Source organism: Chroicocephalus ridibundus, chromosome 9 (genome assembly GCF_963924245.1).
Source record: "Chroicocephalus ridibundus chromosome 9, bChrRid1.1, whole genome shotgun sequence".
NCBI lineage: Eukaryota > Metazoa > Chordata > Aves > Charadriiformes > Laridae > Chroicocephalus > Chroicocephalus ridibundus.
In genome coordinates this window covers 49,357,604-49,374,230 of record NC_086292.1, presented here as the reverse complement: position 1 = coordinate 49,374,230, position 16,627 = coordinate 49,357,604, and the positions used below count along the sequence as shown (strand labels likewise).

At 55.2% G+C, this 16,627-nt stretch overlaps 1 long non-coding RNA gene across 2 annotated transcripts; it reads left to right on the top strand.

Moving 5' to 3' along the window:
- Positions 1–1,141: 1,141 nt before the first annotated feature.
- On the top strand, positions 1,142–5,999 carry LOC134521142 (uncharacterized). 2 transcript variants are annotated; one of them, XR_010072637.1, is made up of 4 exons: positions 1,142–1,292; positions 1,920–2,117; positions 4,820–4,926; positions 5,043–5,999. It is a non-coding gene; the product is annotated as an uncharacterized LOC134521142 (long non-coding RNA). The 2 variants fall into 2 exon arrangements; XR_010072638.1 differs by having other exon boundaries at positions 1,142–1,306.
- Positions 6,000–16,627: the final 10,628 nt, after the last annotated feature.

The following is a 16,627-nucleotide window of genomic DNA, read 5'->3' as shown; positions in this document are numbered from 1 at the left end:
TCAGGTGTTGAGTTTTGCTTTTGATTACAACTGCCGATTGATTTGATTACGACGGCCACGGCTCTTCACTGGCATTGTCCGGAATTAAAATTTCAGTAGCAATGGCTGTAAAAAAAACAATGCCAGGTTTATGAGGGCTTTTTTATTTAAATGTGTTATTTCAGTTAAGGCGAATTCAGAGCAGACGGCATTTGCTGCCACGCGCTGTATCTCTTTAATGCAGGTGATGTCTGGGGATGCCGGCGGCACCCTGCTCGGAGCACCCGCTGCCATTATCTGTGTTTGAACAGAGGGAAAAACCAAGCAAAACCCACAAACGGCCAGAGAAGAGCTGTCTGGGATCAAATCAAACCAAGGAAAGCTGAGATTTATGGAGGCAAATGGCAACTTTTTTTGGTTTCAGTCGAGGCTGAAGGCGCATCTGTCCCTGGGCCCTTCCGCAAACATCTGGTGTCTAAGGCGGCAGCGGGATGCAGCCAGCTAAATTGCTAGTGGGAGAGCGAGCCCTCGCTGCGATTCAGGCTGAACAACCACAAATGGTTTGCACTTGCGGCGGGCTGGGAGCGGTGGCCGCGGCGGCTGCCAGCGGGGTCCCCCCGGGGGAAGGCGGCCGCTGGGAACCGCGGCCAAAGGCGGCTCCGCACCGGCTTCGCTCCGAGCCCGGAACCTGGGGAGGGGACCCAGGCAGGACCCAAAGAGCCTCCCGAGGAGCCGGTGCTGCCAGCGCGCCCAGCCACACGCTGCTTCCCTGACCTAGTTATTTTTATTTATTTTTTTTTTCCCTTTTTCACAGATGAGCACTCCATCTGCAAGAGATTGTTTCTTGACATGAAAAATTTACTTTTTAATGGGCCAAACTGCTGCAGTGTCTAAGCTGGATCCAAAATAACCTCTTAGCACATCACTCTAAAGGGATCTCCAGCCGTCACCCATAAAACTGAAACACAGTTTGTACTAAAAAGCCATTTACAAGCCATTCTCTCCTTGTCGTCTTGGTTTCGTGCAGTTGTTGTAAAGCTCCAGCGCTCGCTTCTGGAAATGGAAAATGATATTCTGGATCCAGGCTTCTCATGGCTTTTGTTTTCAAGTTAAAGGACGCTCAGAAATCAATACATTTGGATTTTTTTTTGTCCTTCAGGATCCAAGAGTGGGAGAAACACCAGCAGGCTGGCCCAGGGGAGACTCGTGGCAATGGATGGGTGCAAACGCTCTGGGACACTTGCAGGACCAAACCCGGCAGGGGAACGTGGGTGCTGCCCTGGCTGGGGGCAAGACCCAGGGCCAGGAGCGAGGTGGGTGCCTCTGGGTGAGTGAGGGGTGAAGTCCTGCCTGCCTTCAAAATGTCCAGAAAAAAGAAATAACCAGGGGGGGTAAGAAATAGTTTTCTTTGCTAAAAAGCAGTAGGTGCAAGCAGACCCAGAGCAGCTCGAGTGAGGGGCTGAGAGACCTCCCTGAGCCGCGGCACCAGGGCTGGCTGCGCGCTCGGTGCTGTCAATTATAGAATCATAGAATCACAGAATGGTTTGGGTTGGAAGGGACCTTAAAAATCACCTACTTCCACCTCCCTGCCCTGGGCAGGGACACCTCCCACCAGCCCAGGTTGCTCCAAGCCCCGTCCAACCTGGCCTTGAACCCCTCCAGGGATGGGGCAGCCACAGCTTCTCTGGGCACCCTGGGCCAGGGGCTCACTGCCCTCACAGCAAACAATTTCTTCCCAATATCCCACCTCAATCTCCCCTCTTCCAGTGTAAACCCGTTCCCCCTCGTCCCACGGCTCCCCTCCCTGCTCCAGAGTCCCTCCCCAGCTTTCCTGGAGCCCCTTTAGGGACTGGCAGGGGCTGGAAGGTCTCCCCGGAGCCTTCTCTTCTCCAGGCTGAACCCCCCCAGCTCTCTCAGCCTGTAATTCCTCCTCCCGACAGGTTTGCACGCTTCTCGGTGTGCCCTTCACCACCGCGCTGTGCCGGGCCATGGCAGCCACAGAACATCACCTCTTTGGCAAGCGGCGCTGACTCAACACATGCCACCACCGAGGCTCGGTGGCCCTGCCAGGATGCTGCTGCCTGCCCCGGGCATCTCCATGTTATCCAGCAAAGTGCAGCAAAGTGCTCTCTGCAGAGGTGGGGGATGCGTTTCGGTGTCGGTGCGTTGCTCAGAGGTGATGGCACCCAGTGAGCCCGGCGGGGAGCCACGGGGAGCGGGCAGGGAGCGGGCAGCGGTGCCAGGGCTGCCCACGGGCTGCGGCGCTCCTCTTTGGAGCTGCACCAAAGCGCCTCATCTCGCCCTTCATCTTCATCTTTTGTTCCATGCTTTTAATTGTGAAATATTCCGTGTGCGTTTTGTACGCATAATTATGGGGCAAAAGATGGTGATAAAATAGTTTAAATTAATAAGATTATTAAGTAACCTCTGCTGCTGGTAATTCCTCACTCGAACAGGCGCGCAGTTCACTGTAATTAGTTTTCTGCTTCGCTGGAGCATGCTTAAAGGAGCTGGGAGGTTTTTTTGGGGGAGAGAAAGCTGTAAAGCCAAGCTTGTAGCAGAACAGGGTTTTGTCAATGGAAGGTGACAGTCGGGGAAATGTCCTTCCTGGCCCCCCCGCAGCACGGTGTGGCCGCGGGGGTTCGGTCTGTGGGGCGGCACGGAGCGAGGGGAGGGCGCTGGGGCATTGGCACGGGGCAGTGGCCACTGCCCGCGTCCCCCTGGGCTCTGTGCCCAGGGCAGGGCTCCCTGGCAGGGGCTTGGTGCCTCTGCTGACGGCTTGCACGGTCCATCAGCACGGCAGTAATTGCCCCGTTTTGCCCGACCTCTGCCGCAGGATTATTTTTTCTGTGAGTGACCAAGGGTAGAGCGCCCTGCGGCGGGTGGTGCCACGTGAAAGGAAAGCCTTACAACGCATTGGCCAAGGAAATCATGAATAATAGATCAACGCCATCGGCCTGGGCTTGCAGAGATAATCAACGGCCTCACAGGCAAATCGTCTTGTCTGGGCCACAAAACGACGTCCTCCTGCTGGGAAAGAGGGTGAATAGGCGTCTGTCCTCCTGGCCGCAGTGGTGGTCAGTGCTGGGCAGGCAGGGCTTCGCGTTCGTGTTATTAATTTTCATCTGCATGGAGTGCTGGGTGTCCAGCCCCAGGGCCAGCTGGGCCACCATACGGTGCAGCCACCCAACCGTGAGCATCCCTGCACCCACGGCATGCCTGCCTGCCTGCCTGCCCACGCCTCTGCCTGCCCACACCTCTGCCTGCCTGCACCTCTGCCTGCACCTCTGCCTGCACCTCTGCCTGTACCTCTGCCTGCTTGTACTTCTGCCTGCTTGCATCTCTGCCTACAGCTCTGCCTGCCCACACCTCTGCCCACACCTCTGCCTGCCTGCATCTCTGCCTGCCTGCATCTCTGCCTACATCTCTGCCTGCCCACACCTCTGCCTGCCTGCAGCTCTGCCCACACCTCTGCCTGCATCTCTGCCTACATCTCTGCCTGCCCACACCTCTGCCTGCCTGCAGCTCTGCCCACACCTCTGCCTGCATCTCTGCCTACATCTCTGCCTGCCCACACCTCTGCCTGCCTGCACCTCTGCCCACAACTCTGCCTGCATCTCTGCCTCCATCTCTGCCTGCCTGCACCTCTGCCTGCACCTTTGCCTGCGTGTACCTCTGCCACACGGCCGTCAATTGCGGCCATCAGCCATGAACCCAGCCACGGCAGGGAAGGGCTGCTCAGGACGCCGGGCCCACACGGATGGTTTTGGGGGGATCTGTGGACCCGCAGGCAGGGGGCAGAGGGCTCGAGCCCCCCCGCCCCGCCGGAGAGCCGCAGGCAGGGCTCTGCGCAAGGCACCGCCGCGCTGGCCATCGCTGCAAATCAAGCCCGTTGCTAATTTTGCAGTGTCAGTCGTTCGGCAGTTCGCTTTGGTTAGCTAAAGGCAAACATCTGTGACTCCAATGCTGAAAGCTTCCCTATTACCTATGTCAACAATTTTATTTTTAAAACAGTACGCAAAGCGAGAGGTGCATCCCTTATCTGGTGTACGGCGGCCGCATATGTAACACCATCATATAATTAACAGTCAAGATCATTTACATTGTCGCTTAGCTAATTTTCATAATGTTTTCTTTATTATCAGAGGAAGAAATTAACCCAAGAATTTATTTACATACTAGTCTCAAACAGTAACAGCTTGCTAATTGCCTGTTAGGTGATTAATAAGCTTACAGCAGATGCTAATGAATCGAGAGCTCACTGTTTCAAAGGTGCTCTTGCAGCATGCTTGTGTTTTGGCAGCTTAATTAGTGCAATAATTATGTACTTGTTGCTCCTTCTTTCAAGCAAATACTGTCAAATGCTTAAAAGATTAAAGAGAATTATATCGCCGAGAACTAGCTGTGCTTAAGTATTCTGCTTTTGCTAACTTCCCTGTTGTTTCCAAAATGGGAGCGGAGAAATGCAATTATGGCGCAGGCGAGAGCGGCACGTTGCTGGCGGCTCTGGTGGCAGTGGAAGGAGCCGGCAGAACTGCTCCTCACCCCCATCCCCTGCTCGCCCCCGTTGGAGTGGTTTCGCAGGGAATTTGATGGGGACGGGGGCTGAAACACTGGGAACATCTCCTGAGCCTGCGGAGGCTCCTCAAGCTGTTCCCCTCCGTAGCTTTCCAAACCTTCCAGAACCTGGAATGGGAGGTTTTCCACACCCCGAGGGTGAGCCCTGGGTAAAGGTCCTGTGCGATGCGAGAGATGGACTAGGTGGTCCCGTTGGTCCTCGGTGATGCTAAAGCCACTGCAGGACCCGCAAGAGTCTGTATTTTTGCTGATCTTTCTGCAGGAAGAGGAGGTGAAGCACCGCGGAGGAGAACGGTGGCTGTGTGGCCCCAGCCGTTATGAGTTTCCACCTTGAGGGTGAAGAAGTAGAGTTACACCTTTCAGGATGAGGTGGGGAGATGTCCCCGTTTGCCATCATGGGTTAATTGCTCATCTCTGCCATCTCTCTGCATACACCCAGAGCTTTGGAGACCTCCTTCATAACCCTCCGCTCGTCTCTTTTCCAGGCTGGGAAGTCCTGCCCCATCCCGTTGGCTCTCCCTGTCACCCCCATGGATTTGCTGTCCCTGCCTGCACCCCGGTGCAAGCCAGGCAGGGCAGCCGCTGTGCAGTTGTCACCTTTCCCAGTTCCCTTCAGTGCGGGAGGGACCGGAGCAGATGCAGAGCTCAAGGTGTGAGCAACCTCAGGTCCACACCACGGCACCGAGGCCTTCATCTGTCCCTCTCCAGCACTGCGTGCGCGTCGCCGGGCAGAAATCTCTGCACAGGAGTCCCCGCCATGGCCCTTGGAGCTCCTTCCCGAGCGACAACAGCTCCTTCAAACCCATCGCTGTGCGTGCAAAGCCAGAGGGTGAAGTGCTGGGACTAAGTCGCAGCGGGCTCCCAGCGAGAAGGTGGAAAGCTGCTGCGGAGGAGCCTCTCACAAGCGTCCTACCGCGCGTGCTGGGGATGGAGTGGCGTCCCTGTCTCAAGGAGAAGGCATCGGAGACTGGTGGAGTGCCACTCGACTGCTAAAACACCCGTCCCTGGAGGGAACGACAGGCAGCCGGGGCTGGAGATCGCTCCGACAATCTCCGGTTTCCTTGGTGACAGTCGGGATCTCTCGGCTGCACAAGAGCTTGGGCTTGACGGAGCCTTTTTTTCTGGATATTATACCGTATTATTTGGTGTAGGGTTTCGAAGGTCCTCTTTGTTTTGAGTCTGGGGGGCTGGGTGTCGTCAGAGCCCCACCAGCCCCATCCGCCTTCCCCGGGCTGAAGGCGTCGCTGGCAGCAGCGGGCTCCTCGCTCCAACTCCTTTCGCAGTAGCTGTTGCCATCTTGTTTAATTCCGGCATTATCTGATTGTCACAGCGTGTTTCTCTGTATTAGGCAATACGCCAGTTTGTTACTTAACCTGTAATTGCACTTTAATATAAGCTATCTCAAAAATGTATTTTCGGAGTGCGTCTTATAAACACACGATATGCTCCTAACATCAAACCGCTGTATTCTTTGGGAGGAGGCTCTGAGGAGGATTTGGCACCGGTTCTGGTCATTTGAGTTGCTGATGCTTTATCACGGGCTGACACGCCGTACGTCGTCGAAGGGCACGGCCCGTAGGAGTTCTCCGTATTAAAGAAATTACTTTCCCCCAGGAATTTACTATGAATGTTGTTGCTGATTTGTTGTCTTGGACCCTGGGAAACCCACGAATCTTCTAATTTCAGCCGAAATCATGTTGTTGTGGGAAATGTGGTGCTTTTTGGGTTGTGAAATGCAAACAGGAAGACCTCATCTAGAATAATAGCAAGAAAACCGCTCAGCAGCATTAATATATCTGCCAACGGCTGCTGGCAGATTCACTTTTTAATAACTCCAATTTTACAAATTAAATGCTGATAACATGCCTTACTATCATCCTGTGTTAGTTCCCCGCTGCAGTTGTAGGGGAGGGAAGGTATTCAATCTCCATCTCAACTCATTAATTTTAAAAAGTTGGCCAGAATTTGCAAAGTGTTAAGCATATAAAAATTAATGTTGACAAATCTTTGAGGAATAGAATGAAACAAAAGAAATCAATTAAGGAAACAGCCCGCGGTTATATTTTATAATCTAAATAGTGCTCAGCCTTGCAATAGAAGCTACCAGCAAACGCCGGTGCCGAATGGGAATCTTAGGAGGGGAAGTTGGGGCTGAGGATGGCATTCAATATTTGCTGAAACTGCATAAAATTGGGATGAGTGTCAGCGGGCGTCTCCTTCGGGTCTGGTCACCAGCTTTGGATGAATTCTCGTAGAAGATGTCTTGATGCAACGCGGGGGTGCCCTGCGTGCGAGGCCGTTTCTGGATGCTCACAGCCCCGCTGTTTGCAGGGTTTCACTGTTTGCCCTTTGTACCGATGTTCTCGCGGGTTTGATGTGGTTAGAATCGTGGAACCGTTATGGCTGGAAGAGACCTTTAAGATCATCAAGTCCAAGCGTTAACCCAACACTGCCGCGCTGCTGCTAAACCACGTCCCATGGCCGAAGCGGGGTGTCCAAGGGCCGTCTCTATTGAGCTACTGAGCTGCCATTTGCCCTTCGGGGCCATGTCACGGCTTCAGGTCCCTCTCCAGGTGCGGAAGGAAACCCCAGCTCCCCTTGCCCTGCTCCCCAGACTCCAGGCCATGCTCTGGAGAGGTGCAAGGCCACCCAGGTCACCGTCCCCCCTGTGTTTTCAGGGCTTTTCACACCCTCCTCCCCAAGCTCTGGCTCAGGACATCCCTATTCCCTTGGGACCGTTTTTGCCAGTAAAGGAGATTTGGAAATTTCAGCTGATCACCTCCTTTGTTTTCCTTCGCCATCCCTATCCCGAGACAGTGCCCAGGGCTCCGGGAGCAGGGGATGGAGAGGGGCCAGTGGGCACCAGCTCATCCTCCGCCGTGACCCATCGCCACGGCATCCCTGCCGAAGTCCTTGTTTAACCGAGGGACAGTGCTCCTCCGCTATCAATGAGTCACTTCTGCTTAGGACAGCAGTATAAATTAATTTGGATGTCTGTGTGATCCTATCAGCGTTATCTCGGGCTTTGTATTTTAAGGCTTCTGTGGCCTTCAGAGTAAATAAGTGTTTTCTCTGGATGACACATGAACCGGAGGAGAAGGGTAAGTTGTCTCGGCCGGCTCTGGCACAGTAGTAGAAACCCCGTAGGGTTTTCACCACCAGTTGTCTGACCGGACTAATGTTTTATTACATGCAGGAAGGCAATGAAGGAAGCACCCCAAACCAGCACCCTGCGGGGGGGATCCCTCTCTCCCAGCCGTGCTCCTGCCCCCGGCGGTGTTCCCAGCCGGCTGCGCTGCCCATGACCTTGTGCAAGCACACAGCTCCTCCAAGGTGATGTGCTCGGTGAACAGCTACCTCTCCTTGGTGTTTTCTCCTCCTTTTCCAAAGAAAAAAATATTGTATTGACCATTTTTTTTTCATGTATTTTGTTTCTATGAAGATTTAGAAAGACCCATAAGAATTTCGGGAGCCTGTGTGGAAAATACAGCTGAGGAAGGAAGATGTCTATCCCGTGGAAGGGTAAAGGAAAGGATATCTCTATCATTCACTTAATTTTATTACTTTAAGTGACTTTATTACCTTCATTTTGCTTTTTGTTGCATTCCAGCACTTATTATTTAATAAACCCCTCTCCAGTTTTAAATAGCAGTTTAGTTTTTATGGTAATGCTAAACTTAATCAGATGCTCAAATTAGCTTGAAATTAATTATATTGACAGCAATAACCCCGAGTTCCCCCTTCACATCCTGTGTACAAATCTCCTTCCAGACTGTGTTCAATGCCATTTAGAGCCAGGAATCCGTTGCAGCCCCGTGCCCTGCCGCCGAGGGCCCGTCCCGCAGGCAGCGCTGGTGGCTGCTGGGACCGTCCCCGGTGCCCTGAGTGGAGAGGAGCCAGGCCAGGAATTCACAACACGACCAACATCGATTTGGTGGACGGTGCTTCTTTTTCTTAAGCCAAGAAAATCTCAGCTTCCCCCAGCATCCCCTCTGGGGGTTTTGGGGCAGCCCGGAGGCACCACCTTGCTATGGGGGAAAACAAAGCATGGGGGAGCCGCTGGAGGTCCTTGGGCTGCCTTCACACGGGAGGTGAACACCCTGCAGCACCGCGACCTGCAGCGTTTTCTCAGGTAGGACTGACCCATGAGGTCCAGCAGGGCAGGGGATGGGGGACGAGTATGCTGTGACCATCCAGCATAGAATCACAGAATTGTCAGGGTTGGAAGGGACCTTAAAGATCATCCAGTTCCAACCCCCTGCCACAGGCAGGGACACCTCCCACTAGATCAGGTTGCCCAGAGCCCCGTCCAGCCTGGCCTTACAAACTTCCAGGGATGGGGCTTCCACCACCTCCCTGGGCAACCTGTGCCAGTGTCTCACCACCCTCATGGTGAAGAACTTCTTCCTAACGTCCAGTCTGAATCGACCCATCTCTAGTTTTAATCCATTCCCTCTAGTCCCACCATTCCCCGACATCCTAAAAAGTCCCTCCCCAGCTTTCTTGTAGCCCCCGTAAGATACTGGTAGGCCACTAGAAGGTCTCCTCGGAGCCTTCTTTTCTCCAGACTGAACAACCCCAACTCCCTCAGTCCGTCCTCACAGGAGAGGTGCTCCAGCCCTCTGATCATCCTCGTGGCCCTTCTCTGGACACGTTCCAGCACGTCCATCTCTCTCTTGTAGTAGGGGCTCCAGAACTGGACGCAGTGCTCCAGGTGGAGTCTCACGAGAGTGGAGTGGAGGGGGAGAATCACCTCCGCATCACCCTGGTTTCTTCCCAGCCATCCCCACCGAGCCCCGCGGTGGCTTGGGGGACACGGGCTGCACCCCGCTGCCCGGGCGCTGGGGACCCGGACTGCTCAGGGCTCGGGGCTGCTGTTGCCGCCTGTCGCAGCATCTTTCTGCAGCAGCATCCCGCAGCCGCTCAGAGCCATGTGAGCTCAAACCGAGCCCTTCCCGTGGGGAAACGCGCCAGGAGAGACGGCTCTTCTCCACCCGGGATCGCTTTCACCTGGCCAGTGGCTCTTCACCATTTCTGTTCGAAACTCTGTCAATACTTTGCAGGGTGCAAAATCCTCTGGGAAGCTTTTTCCGGCTTGTCTGGTGGGGCCTGCTCCCAACCCGGAGCTGGTTTGCTCTACATCCGCTGCATTTGAGGCAACGTTATAAGCAGGGCAAGCTGGAGATCTCTCCACAGACTGGGCTTGGGGCCCTGGACCTCCTGCTGGCCCCAGGTCCCCCGAGCACTCCTCGTCCCTGGGGGAACTCCATCGCAGAGGACCCCCCGGGCAGCACAGCCCCCAGCTCGCCATGCCAGGGGTGGGCAGGCAGGGGGCTGCAGACCATCCCTGGTGGCCATCACGGCTGGGAGGGCTCCAGCGAGGCCAGGGCTGGACCCCCTGCGTGTGGGAAGATGCCTTTGCTCTCCAGGGTTTCTCTTGGAGCTGCCAGCAAATATCGCCGCATGCTTTCCCGTCGGAGCGAGAGGATCCAGCCCCTCCAGCGGCGGCTGCGATTGATAATTGCTGCGTGTTGGTGGAAAGCCATTTGTCATCGATGCCAGTTTGGAGGTCTGATTAGCTTAGCACGCCTCATTGCTCTAAAAAAAGAGAACTTCCCTCCTTTAACCCGCGCGGGGCTGGCAGCCCGTCCCGGTCCCCGGCAGCCCTGTCCCGCGGGAGCGTGGTCCCGCTGCTCCGCCACGCCGTGACCTTTCTCCGAGCCGCCCCGCGCATCCCCGAGCACACAAGGTGTTAAACTGCATTAATGAGACTGATGTGATAAAGCCTGCCAGCGCAGAGCGAGCCTGCTCCGCGCCGCCCGCCCGCCCCGCAGTCTGATGTGATTTTGCATTTAAATAGCCAGAAGAGTTTGTAATATTAATGCACGGTTCATTGCCAGCGAAATTCGGGCTAGGTATACACTTCACTGGAGAGTGAAGACAGCCTGATTCATAGAGGATTCCTGCTAAATCTGCTGTAGGTTCCCAGGGACCTGGAAAACGCATTATGGTAAAAATCAACATGACCTTCTGAAAGCGCCGCACGGAGCCTGGATCTGTATCGCCAACGCTGGAGCAATACTTGGCGCGGCAGAAGTCTCCCCCATTGTTTGCATTCTGGCTGGATGATAGAAAAGTAATCAAATTAGAATTAAAAAACCACAAATCGGGCCATCTCCGCAGACTATGTTTAACTTACGCGATGTATGTTATCGTGTGCAGTCACACGCATGCCCCTATGCAATTGTCATGTTAAAGCTTGTTTTGCTTTTGATTGGCTCCCAGGCAGAATAATATGGGGGCTGTAACGTAAGTTGTTTTTCCTTTTGGAATGAATAACTCTTGCGGTAAAGCTGACACGAAGCATAAATTTGTTAAATTACATAAACATTATTGCGACCCATAAAATTCAATGAATCCTCGTCGCCTGTTTACTCATGGCTGGCTTTACTGTTTGCACAATGTAATTTAACGTGTCAATTTGCTCTCAAATAAAAAACATCTGGCCTTTTGACATGCCAAAAAAACTGCGGAGATGATCTGAGAAAGGAGCTAAAAGCCCAGGCTTTACATAGCAGTTAGCAAGGGGCTCTTAAAAGGCAGCCAATATCATCCAGATCAATTGATGGCCTCTTGGCAAACCTAATTCTGCAAACCCTGTAAGATTAGTAAATTTTATCCTAATTAAAATTAAGAAAAGCCACGGAAGGCTGGCACGCGCTTTGCAATTACATCTCCTGCCAATATTGACATCCATTCTATTGGCTTTTTAAACAATCTTATTATTTTGTAATCACGAATAACAAGAAGAAAATTATACTTTTATAAGAGATTTTTATCCTGGACGAGCTACGGAGTCCCAGTAAATTAATTCCCCTCCCTAAGCCCCTTAGCTCGAGATTCTCCGTGAGAATCTCAGACTTTGGTAGTCGGGCTCGTACGAGCGTCCACGTCCGCACAGCTACACGCTAAGAAAGACCCGTAAATCTCGGCTTAATCCCTAATAAGCAGTAATACCTATCGCTCCCCCAGACAGCACGCAGGAGATGCTGACCTAAATAGCGGAGTTTAGAAGCCACATGTGGCAGAAATCCTCCCGCGAGCTCGCTCGCCCGGCGCAGCCCGGCCGTCCACGGCTGCTCCCGCTGATTGATTGAGACGTTTATGATTTGCATAGGAGACAGTTCGTGTAATTACGGATTACCGAATAAAGCCAATTGGTTGCAAAGATTAGAGAGGCCACGTCCCGCAGGAGCTGTCGGAGAGCGGCGCGGCGTTTCCCGGCCCCGGTTGCATCTTCAGGGCCAAAAGCCGGGGCTGGGAGGCGGAAAACAGGATCCAGGATCCCCCCGGCTCCTCGCCTGCCCCGGCCGGCGGCTCCAGGCGCTGACGGAAAACAAGCAGCCCAGCGCCGGGCCAGACATCAGCTTGTGGGGTAATTATAAACCCTCTGGAAAAATCAGAGCAGATCCCCGCTATGAAATCAGGAGGTTACAGCGAGTTCAGGCATTGTTTTAATTAAGGGAGAGACATCTCTTCCTTAAGGGAACGCTGGAATCGCGTTACGGCCGATAGGAAAGATTTCCCATATTGTCAGCGAGGGTTAGACACATTTGTGCGTAAATAAATTGTGATTTCTTTTCACCCGCTAGGATAACACACAATATTTTCTTTTAAAGTATATGGGGCTGGCGGTGGTTTTACTCTAATCAAGTTCTTGGCATTTCGTACAGGCGTATAATGGGACTCAAGTAGTTGCACATTTTCTGTAATTGGACTCGAGTAATTGCACATTTCTCTAAATGATTAATGAACGGAATTAAAAAGTTTGAAAAAAGCCGCCTGCTACGCTGCAGAAAATGTAACGTCAGCAGGGCTTGGGGGGGGGAAGGGCTCTTACACAAATATTTCTGGACTGGTGGCTGAGGGGCGACGTGATAGAGGAGAAATCCTACAGCCCACGTGCTGCGGGTGGAAAGGGAAGGGGCTGGCGAAGAGCTGTGCCGCAGCCCAGTCCCCGGGTGGTGTAAAGCACCAAGCTTAGGTGAGGATTATCGGATCGAGATATTAGAGAGATAACACGTGTCAAAGGTGACTTCTGCCAAGTTGCGTTTTATCATTCCTCACAGGAGATAAAAAGAAATAAATAAATTCCAGCACATGGATTTCTGCAGGGTTTTTACCGAGCAGCTATTGCAAGATGATTTCTGCTGTTCCTTCCCATCCTGCGAGCTAGCGGGCGGATGACTCCTCTCCCTCTGCTTGTATTTTCATTAAAGGGCGGTATGCGATAGGAGCGTTAGAAGCATATGGCGCAAATCACTTGCTTTGGAAGTCGTCTTCGGAGGAAGAAAAAAAAAAAGAGCCGTGGATACCCATATGTAAAACCTGACTGCAAACATGACAAGGGGAAGGCTGATTCCGCCTGCTGGAGCTTCCAATCTGGAAATACTTACGCCGACGACGACATTTGCTGTGCTGCGTGGAAAGATCCCCCGCTTCCCGGGGTCTGCAGCCTGTGGCCAGATGTGGATGGATCAGGGTGGGCTTGGCTGGATTTGCAAGGGGACAAGTGCACCCATCTGCACCCGGCGCTTGGCTCCTGCACCCTTCTTGGCTCCAGCATCCATCCACACCCAGTGCTCAAATCCTGCACCCATCTTGGCTCCAGCATCCATCTACACCTGGTTATTGGCTCCCTGCACCCTTCTTGGCTCCAGCACCCATCTGCACCTGGTTCTCGGCTCCTGCACCCGTTGGCACCCACCTTGGCTCTTGCACCTATCTTGGCTCCAGCATCTATCCACACGTGGTGCTCAGCTCTTGCACCCATCTTGGCTCCAGCATCCACCCGTACCTGGTGCTCATGTCCTGCATGCACCCATCTCGGCTCCTGCACCCATCTCGGCTCCTGCACCCATCTGCACTGATCATTTGGCTCCTGCACCCATCCACACCCAGTGCTCAGCTCCTGCACCTGTCTCGGCTCCTGCACCCATGCTCGGCTCCTGCACCCAGTGTCTGGCTCCAGCATGTGTCTCGGCTCCTGCATCCATCTCGGATCCTACACCCATCTGTACCCACCTCAGCTCCTGTAGCTGTCTCAGCTCCTGCACCCATCTGTACCCATCTCAGCTCCTGCACCCCCGCCCGGCTTCCAGCAGCTGCAGAGGTGCCCGCAGCAATTTGGCCTTTACAGCAGAGGTTTTGGTGAAAGGGCTGGGGCGACGGTGACGTGTGTGGGCTCGGGGGTGTCCCCCCACCCGTGCCGTGGCAGAGCAGTGCTGCGTGGCCGGGGCCTTGGGGAATTTTACCAACCCAGCGCAGGTGGTTTTGCCCAGGCCCAGGGAGCGTCAGACCTTGCCAGGGGATTTGCAAGGTCTGGCAAGGCTGGGCACGAGGATCTGCAATGAAATACAACCAAGACAGCAAAGAATACTTTTTTCCCTCTGCAATTGCAGCGTAATTTCAACTTGACTTCATTTTGATGCTTCGGTTTGCTAATGAGGATGAAAAATCACTTCCCAACAGAAAATCCGTGCTTTCCCTGGGGCGCAAACGTGTGACGCCTGCCCTGCGCTACGCCTGGAGCGGGGACCCGCGCTACCAGCCACCCACCCTCGCCCCTGCGGAGCTGGAGCGGCCACGCATCGCCCTGCCCGCCTCCCGGCGGGGTTTTTGGGCTGATCTTCAGACATGTGAAATAAGTAACAGTTGCGCAAGGAGCCCGCTGCCAGGTCGGCGCAGCACACGCCGCCTGCTCTGCAGCCGCCCCGGCTCTCACCTCTGCATGGCTTCGTTGTCACACCCCCGCCGCCTTCTCACGCCGCCCAGCGCGGGGGGGACGTGGTCACCCCGGTCGGTGGCCACCTCTTCCCAGCCCGAGCTGCGCTAAAACCCACCCTGCGCCCAGGGCAGGTGTCTAAATTTAAAGCCAGCTCAGGAGCGGCCGCGCCGAGTGGTTTGGGAGGGATGCTCGCTGCGGGAGCGCCCCTGGGGCGGGGGGCTCGGGGCAGGCGCCCGCTCCCCGGGGACGGCAGCGCAGCCCGTGGTCGCGACCCCACCCGGGAGCAAAGGGGCATCCCTGCTGGTACGAAAACCGAAGAAATTCGTGGCTTTGGGTTGCAAAATGGAAGCGTTCGGTGTAGGAGACGGGCAGCGCAGTCAGCAAAGGCGGCTCCGTGGGGTGCACGGTTCCAGCCCAGCGTCAGGCTGGGACCGCGGGAGGGGACGCCGGGTGCCGGCTCTGACCCTCTCCCTTACGCTGCCAAGTCTGCAGCCCCCCCTGCACTGGCTGGGAATGAACATTGTTGTCTTGTTTTGCTGTATTTTTTGGCCGACGGCGGGTCCTGCTGGTTTCTGAGCGGCGCTCAGAGGCGGTGGCGGTTTTTTTCTGTCTGTCAGGGCAGGAGCTGCAGCATGGTGGGGGGGGGGGGGGGGGGGGGGGGGAGGCGGGTCCTGCTTTTTTTCCAGATGTGTCAAGAATTCCTCTCAGTCAAGAGACCTTTCTGCTCCCAGCGTTCAGGCATTGTTGAAAAAAAAAAAAAAAAAAGCGAGATGAAAGATGATGGTTTAAATTAGGGAAGAAGTGTTTTGGAAAACAAAACAAAACAAAAAAAAAAGTGCTAAAGGCTTTGCTTGGCGCCTGCCATGCCCGAGGGGCTCCGGGCCAGCCCCGCGCAGCCGAGCTGGGAGCCGTTGCGATGCGCAGAGGGGGAAGCACCGGGAGGGCGAGAGCTTTGGCAGCTCGGGCACGGGGAGGCGAGGCTCAGCTCGGCAGCCCCGTCGGGGGTCTCCCACCCGGGGCGGCCCCAGCCAGGACGGATCCTGCGGGGTGGGACGGGTGCTCTGCTTGAAAACGAAGGCCGAGCTGTTCGAGCAGGGGATCGACTGCTTCCCTTCAGCATAACCAGGCAATAAACCTACAGCGCGGGGAATTTTTTAAATGCCAGTGCACACGGAGCTGATAAGGCCGGGCTGTTGCTCCTCTGTGCGTGCGGAGAGCGGGAGCTGCCCGTCGCCAGCCCGGCCCTTCAGGCTCCTAATTAAACCCGGGGCCCCGCGGATCCCCTCTCACTCTAAACACCGGCTCTTGATGGATGGCCTGTTGCTTCATCCCAGGGATGTCAAATAAAAGAAGATTAGAGGAGGTGCGTGGGGAGCGGCGTGCCGAGCCGCCGGGGACGGGGCTGAGCTGATAATAAGCCCTGAGCCCAGACTAAACACGGCGGGGGGCTGCGGGCCCCTTCCCGGCGGAGACCGTGCAGGGCGGGCTGCATCCCGCTGCCTGCGGCTCCTGCCTGCGGCTCCTGCCTGCGCTGCCCGGGCACATCGGCACACGCCGGTGCTCGGCGGCGATGGGCACGGCCGGGCAGCGCCTGGCGGGGGGTCTGCTCGTCCCTCGCAGCACCGCCGTGTGTTCCAGGCGCTCCGGGCTCCTCTCACCAGGTGACGGTCTCCCCTCGGCTCTGCCTGGCACCGCCATCCCGTCAGGAATGATGTCATTCCCATGCTGGCTTTGGCACCAGCCGCTTGGCCACGGCTGCTGGCCCGGGGACAGGGAGAGGATGGTCTGGGCACGCGGGGACGGCCAGATGGGATCACAGGGTGGGAGGAAAGGGGCAGCTTTCGGGTCTCTGTAATTCCCTTTTTCTGCTACAAGTCAGCATCTCGCTAGATCCTTCTGGGCTTGAGCTGCACAGGGGTGGCAACGGTCACTGGAAGTCCCCACCAAGCCTTGCAGGTCTCGGCGTGATGCCAGCCCCTCCTCACCATTCTGTGGGAAAGGTGGGAGAAGCCCCACGCCTGCCCAGCACCTTCCCTGCACCCAGAAGACAGGTGTTTTCCAGCACTCCAGGCCAGGAGAAGACATTTCAAGGCCAGCCAGAGCAGTGCCCTCTGCCACCGCTGCGTCCCACGGTGGGGGATGCTGCCCACCCTCGGTGGCAGGCGCGGGGAGCACCGGTGCGGCGAGGAGTGCTGGGGAGGGAAAACTGCACTGAAATATCTGCCCTGGTGCGAGCTGGCAAAACCAAATAACAGTAGAGTAGCAGCAAAATAGGATTTATAA